Consider the following 10045-nt stretch of genomic DNA (forward strand, 5'->3'; position numbering starts at 1 on the left):
GCAAGACAAACAATGTTGTTGAAATATGACATTTATCTACATGTACAAATAAGTGTCAAATACATTACACACTTTCCAACAACACATAGTGGGTAAAAACACTCTTACAAAAGAATATTAACATACTCCTATGCAGTAAATAAGATTTAAAAAGGTCATGACAAATCACAAAAACACAATTATCTGAAAATATTAACTCTAATAATACCCAAATGGTCTTGAGATGAATCCATGCTATGTTCACTCTATAGATCCATCTGTCATTTAGGACCAGCAGGGTCCATTTAAAGAACTGTGTTGCCAAGCTATATATATAGCTATATAAATGTAACTTAACTTGCATGTTTATAATACTTGAGTTGACGATGTACCTAAATAACCCAGGTGAGTGATAGATAGAATGATAGATCATTTCTGCAAGTTCAGTTTACAAAGTTGTATCATGTGATTCTTCACAACTTCTCTAAACTCTGTGCATGTTACTATACGTATATGCTTTAGGTCCCTAGACTCTTTGTGAAATATGCAGCCTTTCTTGTTACAAATGTTTAAATGTCACACACACACAAAATTACAGCTCCCATAACGGGATGTACCGATGTTGAAATACTAGCCAATATGATAAGCTGACATTTAGGAAATTTTTTTGTGGATTAAAATAATTTGTATTATTTTGAAAGTCAATTAGGTCCAAACAACACTGGACCCCGCACCGACTTTCATTGTGTAAAAAACCCCACAGAGATTCTCTACATGTTTATCTATATCTTTATTAATATCTTTTATGTTCCAGCAAAGAAAGTAATAAATGATCAAATATTTTTTATTTTTTGGTAAACTATCTAAGTTTGTGCTAGTGGATGGCAAAAGTATATAATCAATATCTTAAAAAATAAAAACAAAACAATTATTCTAAATTATCTTTCAAATCCATTGTCTTATCTTAAAATAGAGGAAACAATTATTTTTCCAAAATAGCTGAAATAAACAAACATGCAGACAAACAACCAATTACTATCAAGTAATAATATATATATATATATAGAGAGAGAGAGAGAGAGAGAGAGAGAGAGAGAGAGAGAGAGAGAGAGAGAGAGAGAGAGAGAGAGAGAGAGAGAGAGAGAGAGAGAGAGAGAGAGAGAGAGAGAGAGAGAGAGAGAGAGAGAGAGAGAGAGAGAGAGTATACACAATATAGTCTGTCAGCTCTACAATACAGGGAATCTGGGAATGCCAGATATCTACGCCACCCAGCCAGCTGTAGACTGGCTCAAAAAACCCTTCTCGACTCTCTGATTTCATGTAACCATTATGAGCCTCATGTCAGAGGGCAAAAAATACCCCGAAATTCCCAAAAATACCCTGACAGAAAAAGCACCATTCAAAGTGATGGAATACATGCAATATTTTAGCTTTGGAACTACTCATTCAAATGTGCACCTGAGACATGTTCTTTACCTAATACATTGTCCAACAATCCGTCATGACCACTGAATTTTTCTTTTTAACACCTTTCTCAGCTCACTCATCTACTGCTCCAGTGGAATGTGTTCAAATTAGAGCAGCTTGCTTGAACCCTCATAGCAGTTTGGATGGTAATTGTATCTGCCCATTCTGGCAACCAACTCTTAGTGAGCACAAAAGATCACGATGAGCCAGTTAGCCATTCTGCTGAAGGGGAGGCAGTAATAGCAGAAGTTCCTAATATAACAGACTGACCTGTCCTGGATCCTTTTTCGGCACAGAGAATGTGGGGGTAGAAACAGCCTCAGGCCCCCAGAGTCAAACTCAACTCCAAGGCTCCAATAGGTGTCCTGTGTCTGCCTGTATGGAGCCCGGCATTTTGTTGGGTAAACACTTTCACACAATTAAAATATGCATGTTATTCACCATGTATGTTCCAAGTTATGCTCACCAAGACTGCATTTCGTCAAAATCAAAGTAAAAACAGTAATATTGTGAAACATTATTACAATTTATAATAACAGTTTTTCTTTTTTAATATATTTTAAAATGTAATTATTCCTGTGACGCCAAATCTGAATTTACAGCATCATTACTCCAGTTTTCAGTGTCACATGAACCTTCAGAAATCATTCTAATATGCTGATTTACTCCATAAAAACATTTATTATTATTATCAATGTTTAAAAAAAAATGGCCGTGATGCTTCATATCTTTGTGAAATACGCTATAACTTTTTAGGATTCTTTGATGAACAGAGTTAGAGAAATATTTTGTAATGTAAAATTCTTTATGGTCACTTAATCAATTTAATGCATCCTTGCTAAATAAAAGTATTAATTTCCTAATTAAATAAATCTGTCATTAGCGTATTTCAAAAGTCAAGAACTATTTTTATTTTTAAAGGTGAACTAAGTAACTTTTTTACCTTAACCGAACAGCTTTGGAGTCATTGTAATGTTTATATTACTGATTTCGTGTTGAATGGTGGTCGTCTCGCACCCCCCTGGTGCCTGTGAGCCGCAAAACCACCCTTGCAACTTTGGGCCGGCGGGCCGCCGGCTTCAGTGTTAGGAAGTATCGTGTGATATCAGGTCTCGCGAGGTAACGAATTGCTTTACGGCAAAAAACAGATCTGATAAAATTCTGATAAAATGAGCATCAAACAGAAATAACCCGGCGCCGTATACATGTGATGTTGGGCGCGCGCAGCTCTTAAAGGGGCCATACCTTATTTCCACTCGTTACAGCGTCCATCCTACTGAACAGGTACCGGTGTACAGGGGGAGGGGATCCGGCCGTGAGTGCGAGCCATCTCTGCGTGAGTGCTATTCACGACAGTACAAGTACTCCACAGCGACTCTAGCGGTCGCTGTTTGACAAAAACGGAATTCCTACTTAGTGCTGCTTTAAGTAACTTATTAAGAAGACTTACTTTCTTATGTGGAACATAAACGATTTTTTTCTGGGAATGACATGAGGGTGAGTAAATACCAGACTTTTCATTTTTGGGAATAGCTTTCTCATAAAAGCTGACTAGATCTATGAACACAAATTTGAGCTAGACAAAATGTCTATTGTAATTGGTTCTTATGACAGGTAACAATAACAGGGAACTTAATTAGAGGGTTTTGTGAGGTGTATCACAACTCAAACCTAAAGCTTTACCAAAACTTCTGAAGCCAGACTAAACAACTAGGCATTTTCATTCAAGATGAAGGTGTAGATGTAAACACACTGTTTTTATCGGTGATCATCTGCACTTCATGAAAAACACTGTCGATTGTTGCTCTGATGTAATTTCGTTGTACTTCCAATGACAATAAATAATAATAATAATAATAATAATAATAATAATAGATAGAAGTGAGTGGCAAAATAAGGAAAGTAGAGCTCAAAAAGAGAGAATGACAGTGTAGTGTGTGGAGGTGTAGTGTTTTATCAGTTTCTATTGGCAGTCATGCTCAGAACTCACTGGAGCAAAAGGATGTGACACCCGCATACCCAACGACACCCCTGCTAATAATAACCGCTACATTTGAGGAGAAGTTTCAGTCAGACTGCCACCTCAACTTTCTGTGTGAATACGAATTCTTCAAGGAATAGTTCACAAATTTAAAATCTGTTATTTACTCACTCTCATGTTGTTCCAAACCACTTTTTTCCTTCTATGAACAACAATAGTTGATCAGAATGTTCAAACATTTTTTTAAACCATTGCAGAGGGGTGGATTTTCAGTTGAATGGGACTTAAATTTACAAACTTACACTCCACAAATCTTGTCATTTTATAGTGATGTTTTAACAAATTTGGAGCTTGATGACACGTATAGTGTGAACATTTTGCCAAGCTTCTCATTTTGTGTTCAATGTAAGAAAGACAATCATACAAGTTTGGAATGACATGAGGGCTTGTAAAAGATCTAAGTTGTCTGATAGTGTGGCATTCAGAACGACAGAACGATTTTAACATTTGTAAAAACCTCAGTCTATACTGACTCAAAAACGGTTTCTAGTGGTTCTCTGGAATGTAGAATGGAAAATGCAACACTTGTCCAAGGTAAAACTAGATTTGGGCAGAACATGGCAGGTGTTCAGAGACTCATTTGAATGCCCTCACATAGCCTACATCTGTTTGCTACAATTCCTGTTACATTAAACAAACAAAAATGCCCTTCAAAATACCAAGATTGCAGGTGGTCCAAAGGCATACAGTTTATAGTGAAATGTGCTTAATATATAGAGTACTGTTTAAAAGTTTGGGGTTAGTAAGATTGAGAATTAACCCGTTTATCGAGGATGAGTTAACACACTGATCACAGTAAGTGACAGTAATGTTACAAAAGATTTATATTATTTCAAAAACCAAATGCTGTTCTTTTGAACTCTCTATTTATCACCAAGAATCCTGAAAAAATGATTGTGGTTTCAACTGTTTTCAACATTGATAATAATAATAATAAGTAATGTTTAGAGCACCAAAGCAGCATATTAGAATGATTTCTGAAGGATCATGTGACACTGAAGACTGGAGTAATGACTCAGCTTTGCCAACACAGTAATAAAATACATTTTAAAATGTATAAAACTCAAAAACAGTTATTTTAAATTGTAATAATAATATTTCAGTTCTACTGTACTTTTATTAAAGAAACTTATTTCAAAAAGATTTTTTAAATAATCTTACCAATCCCATCCCACACTTTTAACGATAGTGTAAGTGATGACAATAAGAGGCAAATTAGCGATGAAAACTATTTTTTCTAAACAAGCACAATCATAACCTATGCTGGCTGACATATAGCTGGGTCAACATCAATATAATGAAGGGTATGATTAGCAGACAGACCTCATTTCTCATGCAATATTGTTCATAGTAGCAGCAGGCTTATCTGAACCATAAGTGCCTAGCAAAATAAACAAAAATGACATTTTGTGATAAGTGACCATTCATAATTTAAAGAAAAGAGAACAAATAAATGGACTGTTTGAGGTTCTATTATAAGATGGCACGTTTTACACATTGGTCCCTGACATATGCCTAATTCCCCCTAAAGAAACCAACTGATCCGTGGCATAAGGGATATTTTCTTTATTTACCCTTTTCTTTATTTACAGTCACGTTCAACATGGTGTGGATAAAATTAACATTTACACAGCTTATTCTGGCCTTCCATTTAAATGGTATTTTAAAAGAGAATATGTGGGACATTGTTGGAGTGAAGAAAGGGACAAGTGATGAGTCGCTATAGCACAAGTCAATGAGCTTGTTCACCTATACAGTGTACACTCATTCTAAATAACAGGAACCTTGCCAATGAGGTATGACCCATGGGCAAGCTACCAATAAAAGTGACAGCGGTGATAAAAAGCAGCATGCAGTTTATCAAAGGGACAGCAGACAGTACTCTGCTTAATGCCTTTTCCTAAGCTACTGGATTCATCAGCATCAGCAGTCCATCACCACATACACAGTAAGCAGACCTGTCTGTCTCCTTCAGGTCAGACACTGAATACTGTAAGATGAACTTAAGACTTTAAAAGCAAAGTAGGTCTACAGTGCTGATAAAAGGTAAAAACTAAAATAAAACCCACAGTCCTGCGATTCCATGCATCTTAAAAAGAGATTACAAGCTCTTAGAAGAAGAGAGAGAGGAGGATGAGTTACACTGACTCATAAAAGTGCTTAAAAACCTTAGGAATGTGCTGGATACACGAGTCCTGCTCATGATGTAAGAGAAAGCTTCTTTACCAGACTGTCACTAAAAAAGCACTATTGGAAAAAGTTAGTACTTGACCCTGACAATGACAATTAAGATGAAGCTGAAGAGAAGTGCCAAAGTAAAAAGAACAATGTACTTGCATACCTTCATATAGTAACAAAACAGATGATTAACCTATGCAAAGCAACTCTTGTTTAGCATAATTTGAACAACCATGTCAATGAAATTTCATGAAAAAGAAAGATACTCATCTTTGTATGGCATCTCCTTTCATAAGGTTTTTTTCTCTTCAGTTTTTAAAATGCCAAGAGAATATGACAAAGAATAAAAGTAGCATTATGTTGGGACACGTTGTACCACTATGGAAAGTTGTCAGAATGGGAACATGCCAATAAATAGCTTATAATAGGATGTTCAGCTATATTAACATAAAAAAAACCCTCATGAAATAGATAATATACAATATTATTTTTGTTTCGGCCACACAAAAAAACTTAATGGTTTAAAATTACAAAATATAACAACAGTATTGAACAATGTGTTGTAACCCAACATGCAAAACTAATGCTAGAGAAGACATATTTGTGTAATCAAAACCTGAGATAACATTTGTGACAACTTGCCCTGGGTCTCCCTTACTACTTGATTATGTTCTCAAAACCAATAAACATATGTTTGCTAAACTTATTGTATTGAACAACCTATGCAATTCGGCAAATGACAGTGAATTAGATCAAAAGTAGAGTGAGTAATGTAATGAAAGCCAAACAATACATCTTTAAAGAACAATGGCGAATCCACAAGTATACATTTGCAAACGTCTGAGGGGATGTTTAAATGTGATGATCGACACAGAGGGGTGTGGCGTCAGCATGGGCTGCATGTGTCTGGACAACCACAAAAGCATTTTATCCCACTTCTGCTAAGGCTAGATTGGTGTAGTTAAGAGCGTTTAAATGTTTTAACAATGTCAGAGTATTTACATTTGCGGGAAGGGTTAGTAACGCGGATTGAGAGAGAAGCTGGAAGTAATAGGCTTATGAATTATTATATTTATGCTTATTATTATGATATAACCACAGGGTAAATTAATTATTCTAAAGAAGGTAACTTCTGCCCTAATAAAGCAGGTAAAATAGGCTATAAAATTCTACTTAAAAACGACCACTATTTTTAATCTGAAATTAACTATTAAAGTAAACTTTTATCAAACTCATTATGTGCTGAATATGACGGTAGGTATATAGTTGCAATCCACAAAAGTTAAGCATTACATATTTAGAAAAAACGTGCAAGTTTGAAATAAAAATTTGTATTTCTTATATCTACAGCCGTTTTGATTCATCCATGGTCTCTCCGTCTTGTGAAAGCGCGAGCAAACATTTGCCCCTCAATGCAAATATCAATCATCATCAGTCTTCTCATTAAAGAGACAAACGTTTACTTTAAGTAACCTAGTTAAACTTACCAATTACAATGCAGATACCCACAATGTTCCCATCGATTAATGTGCGCATGAATTAATTCTCCTCATTAGCAACTGGTGAAGCATGTGTATCATGTCAGATGAGATAAGGACTCTAAGCACGTCTCTTTCCAGCACACACTGCTTATTTCCACGCACCTCCAAATCCCAATCCATTCAACACTGCATGTGAGATCAGTCTTGCCGTATTAATACATAACGCACAACGATCGCGGATCTTTCTGTGCACAATCCGCAGAACACTGAAATCTGAGCACACTGGGTCTTACCGGTGAGTTTGTTTACCGCAGTTTCATTGCAAGCTCTCAGCCGCTCGATGCAGAGTAAACTACGGTCTTGTCCTGCCTCTTTGGAGTAAATCCCTTTTCGATTTACGGAATTTACCGAGCCCAGCCGAGGTGGGAATAGAGGAAATGCGTCATGCGGACCGGAATAAAGGGGAATGCAGTCCTGATTGATTTGTAGTCGGCCTTCTTCTGCGCTTTAGTAGGCTATTACTAAATTAGTATTACATAATAATATTTTGATATATAATAATATTTCAATATATATGTGAATAAATAATATTTATTCACATAAACTACCAACCAATATTGACATAATAGTTAGTCTAATAAATTATAATATTACACACACACACACTTAAATATATATATCTATATATAAACAAGCCTGGCAACTTTAAAAAAGTCATCATAGGCTCGTCAGTTTATTTCTAGATAACCATGATATAATTTAACCCTAATGCACAAATGTATTTTAAACAAACTCTAAACTAATATATATAAAGTATTCTACTCTGAACCTTCACTTGCCACATTTCTCAAAGACCATGTGAAAAGGATCTTTGCATTTGAGGCAGAACATTTCACATTATATTTCTTACCTACCTAAGCATAACTTTTTCTACCTTTCTAAGCATAACTTTTGAGTAAACTTTGCACCGCTTCCTTTGTTTTGGCCATCAGCTGTCCGTGTAGCTTTTCTTTACTTGCATCTGAAATCGCATACTGTCTTGAGTATAGGCTCTTCATTTGAGAACTTCGTGAGAATCGTGACAATATTGTGAAAATATTCATGTGTAGGCCTACAGTATGAATAAAGTATTATCAAGCATGAATGTGTGTAATATGAATGCATATCTGATGCTACATCCGCTGCCATGTTAGCATTGTGATCATGTGAGCTATAGAATGAGTTGCATTGTTTCTCTACCACACTCACAACTCATTTGCATGATCTATGGATAGTAAAGTGTCCATTGGATGTGAACTTGAGAATCATGACAGAAGCAGTATTCGGGTACTTTTTTGCCTATATACTGTTTTGTGAACTCAGACATACTCATTTCAGATACTTTTCAGCTGCTAGCCTGCCCTATAGTAAGGAGATGGGCTATTCATATTCAGACACAGGATTGGTATCTGAGGCAAATTCTTGGCTCAGATCACTTCTTTAAGTAATCCATAAAGTTTCAAGAAAATAAGTATCATTATTGACAAAAATGTATCCAAAAATACTGTTGTCTCAAAATTCCATAGGAAATGAATACAGCTCAATTTGACCCCCTTTAAGCCTTCTTGGAGTAGGCTACTGATACAAAAGTTGTTTTCCCCCATCCTATGGCCAAGAAAATGACATTGATGAGGGTCAGCAGCATGTTTTTTTTTAGAAGAATTCATGGAATATCAAAAAAATAAATGTTTTCATTGATTACATTTTTAATAAATAATATCATGTCAGGGCAATTTGACCCCCTTTTTAGTTTAAATCCCATACAATTACAAATTCCAGCATCACAGAGAAAAAAGTATCTTTCTCACTGTATTAGGCCTACTCTCTGTTTTTGATGTACAGTTGTAAATCATCTGCTCAGTTTTAGGGGATCTAGCCTCAAGCAGTCATGGATTGTGTGGTCAGGCACCTGGAATGTGTTACAGAAGTGTTGACCCAAAAAAGCTCAAACAGGGGTGAGCCCTGCAGCAGCATTCCACACATTCTATGGAGAACACCTATCCTGCTCTAAAAACTCAAAATTCCACCCTATCACCCCCTATAATATGTGACTTTCAAAACAATATGGACAACCTTGTAGGAATTTCTGCTGATCCTTATCCCTATAAAATGGACTTTGAATCCCAGACCATTAGACCACTTTAGTTTGTGTCTCTAGAGCCTAAATGCTGCTTTCTATGGATCAAAGAAGTATTACAGCATGGTCCTGTCAGGGTTTTTGTTTTTCTTGTTACCAACATGGGGTCAGTCAGGCTGTGCAGGAAGCTGGTCTTTCTACACCACAATTCTGAAATGATGACTAGTATGAATTTAACACAGGAAATAATGCAATTTCTCAATAATAAAAAAAATGTAGGTGCAGATGCCTGGTTTAGAGAACAGCTAGTCGATCACTGTTTTGCAGGAAACAGGTACATGACTTCACCTTCCTGAACTTGGAACAACTTTAATATGACTGTCAAAAATTGTGCAGGTAGTAAAAAAAATAAAAGATAAAAAAATAAAAAACATTAGATTATATTATTATATTTGTAAAATGATGTGATTTTAAGACAACTTTTAATAATTATCCAGTCATTAAGAATTGTACTCAAATTAATGTCCAAACCTATTGTAACTAGTTATTCTCTTACTTTATGGCATCGATATTTTAGATTAAAAACTTAACATTTTAAATGTGTGTCTGAAAATGTTCAGACTAAACCCTGCTTTTATTTTTCAAACTTGACCGAAAAGGTTCTTACATCCATTCACCCGTAGATGGGGCTGTTGCTCTCATCTTTTTCTTGAATAAGGAAGCACCAACTGTTATTTACATTACAATGAACTTGGGGGGGAATTCATTTTATTGAAGGTGTGG

The 10045-nt window shown here is 35.6% G+C and overlaps 1 protein-coding gene across 2 annotated transcripts in view; it reads right to left on the bottom strand.

The window, feature by feature from the left end:
- tln2a (talin 2a) overlaps positions 1-7529 on the bottom strand; it is a 66011-nt gene extending 58482 nt beyond the window's left edge. Inside the window, exon 1 of one of the 2 annotated variants that reach the window (XM_056267280.1) lies at positions 7440-7529. The gene's annotated coding sequence lies outside the window, so the exon portion shown is untranslated. Of the gene's footprint in view, positions 1-7152; positions 7413-7439 lie in introns of those variants that run through there. The other variant, XM_056267281.1, reaches the window with a different exon arrangement.
- Between the last annotated feature and the right edge of the window lie 2516 nt (positions 7530-10045).

This window comes from Rhinichthys klamathensis, unplaced genomic scaffold (genome assembly GCF_029890125.1).
Source record: "Rhinichthys klamathensis goyatoka isolate OS25496 unplaced genomic scaffold, OSU_Roscu_1.1 h1tg000258l_1, whole genome shotgun sequence".
In the NCBI taxonomy this organism is placed as follows: Eukaryota; Metazoa; Chordata; class Actinopteri; order Cypriniformes; family Leuciscidae; genus Rhinichthys; species Rhinichthys klamathensis.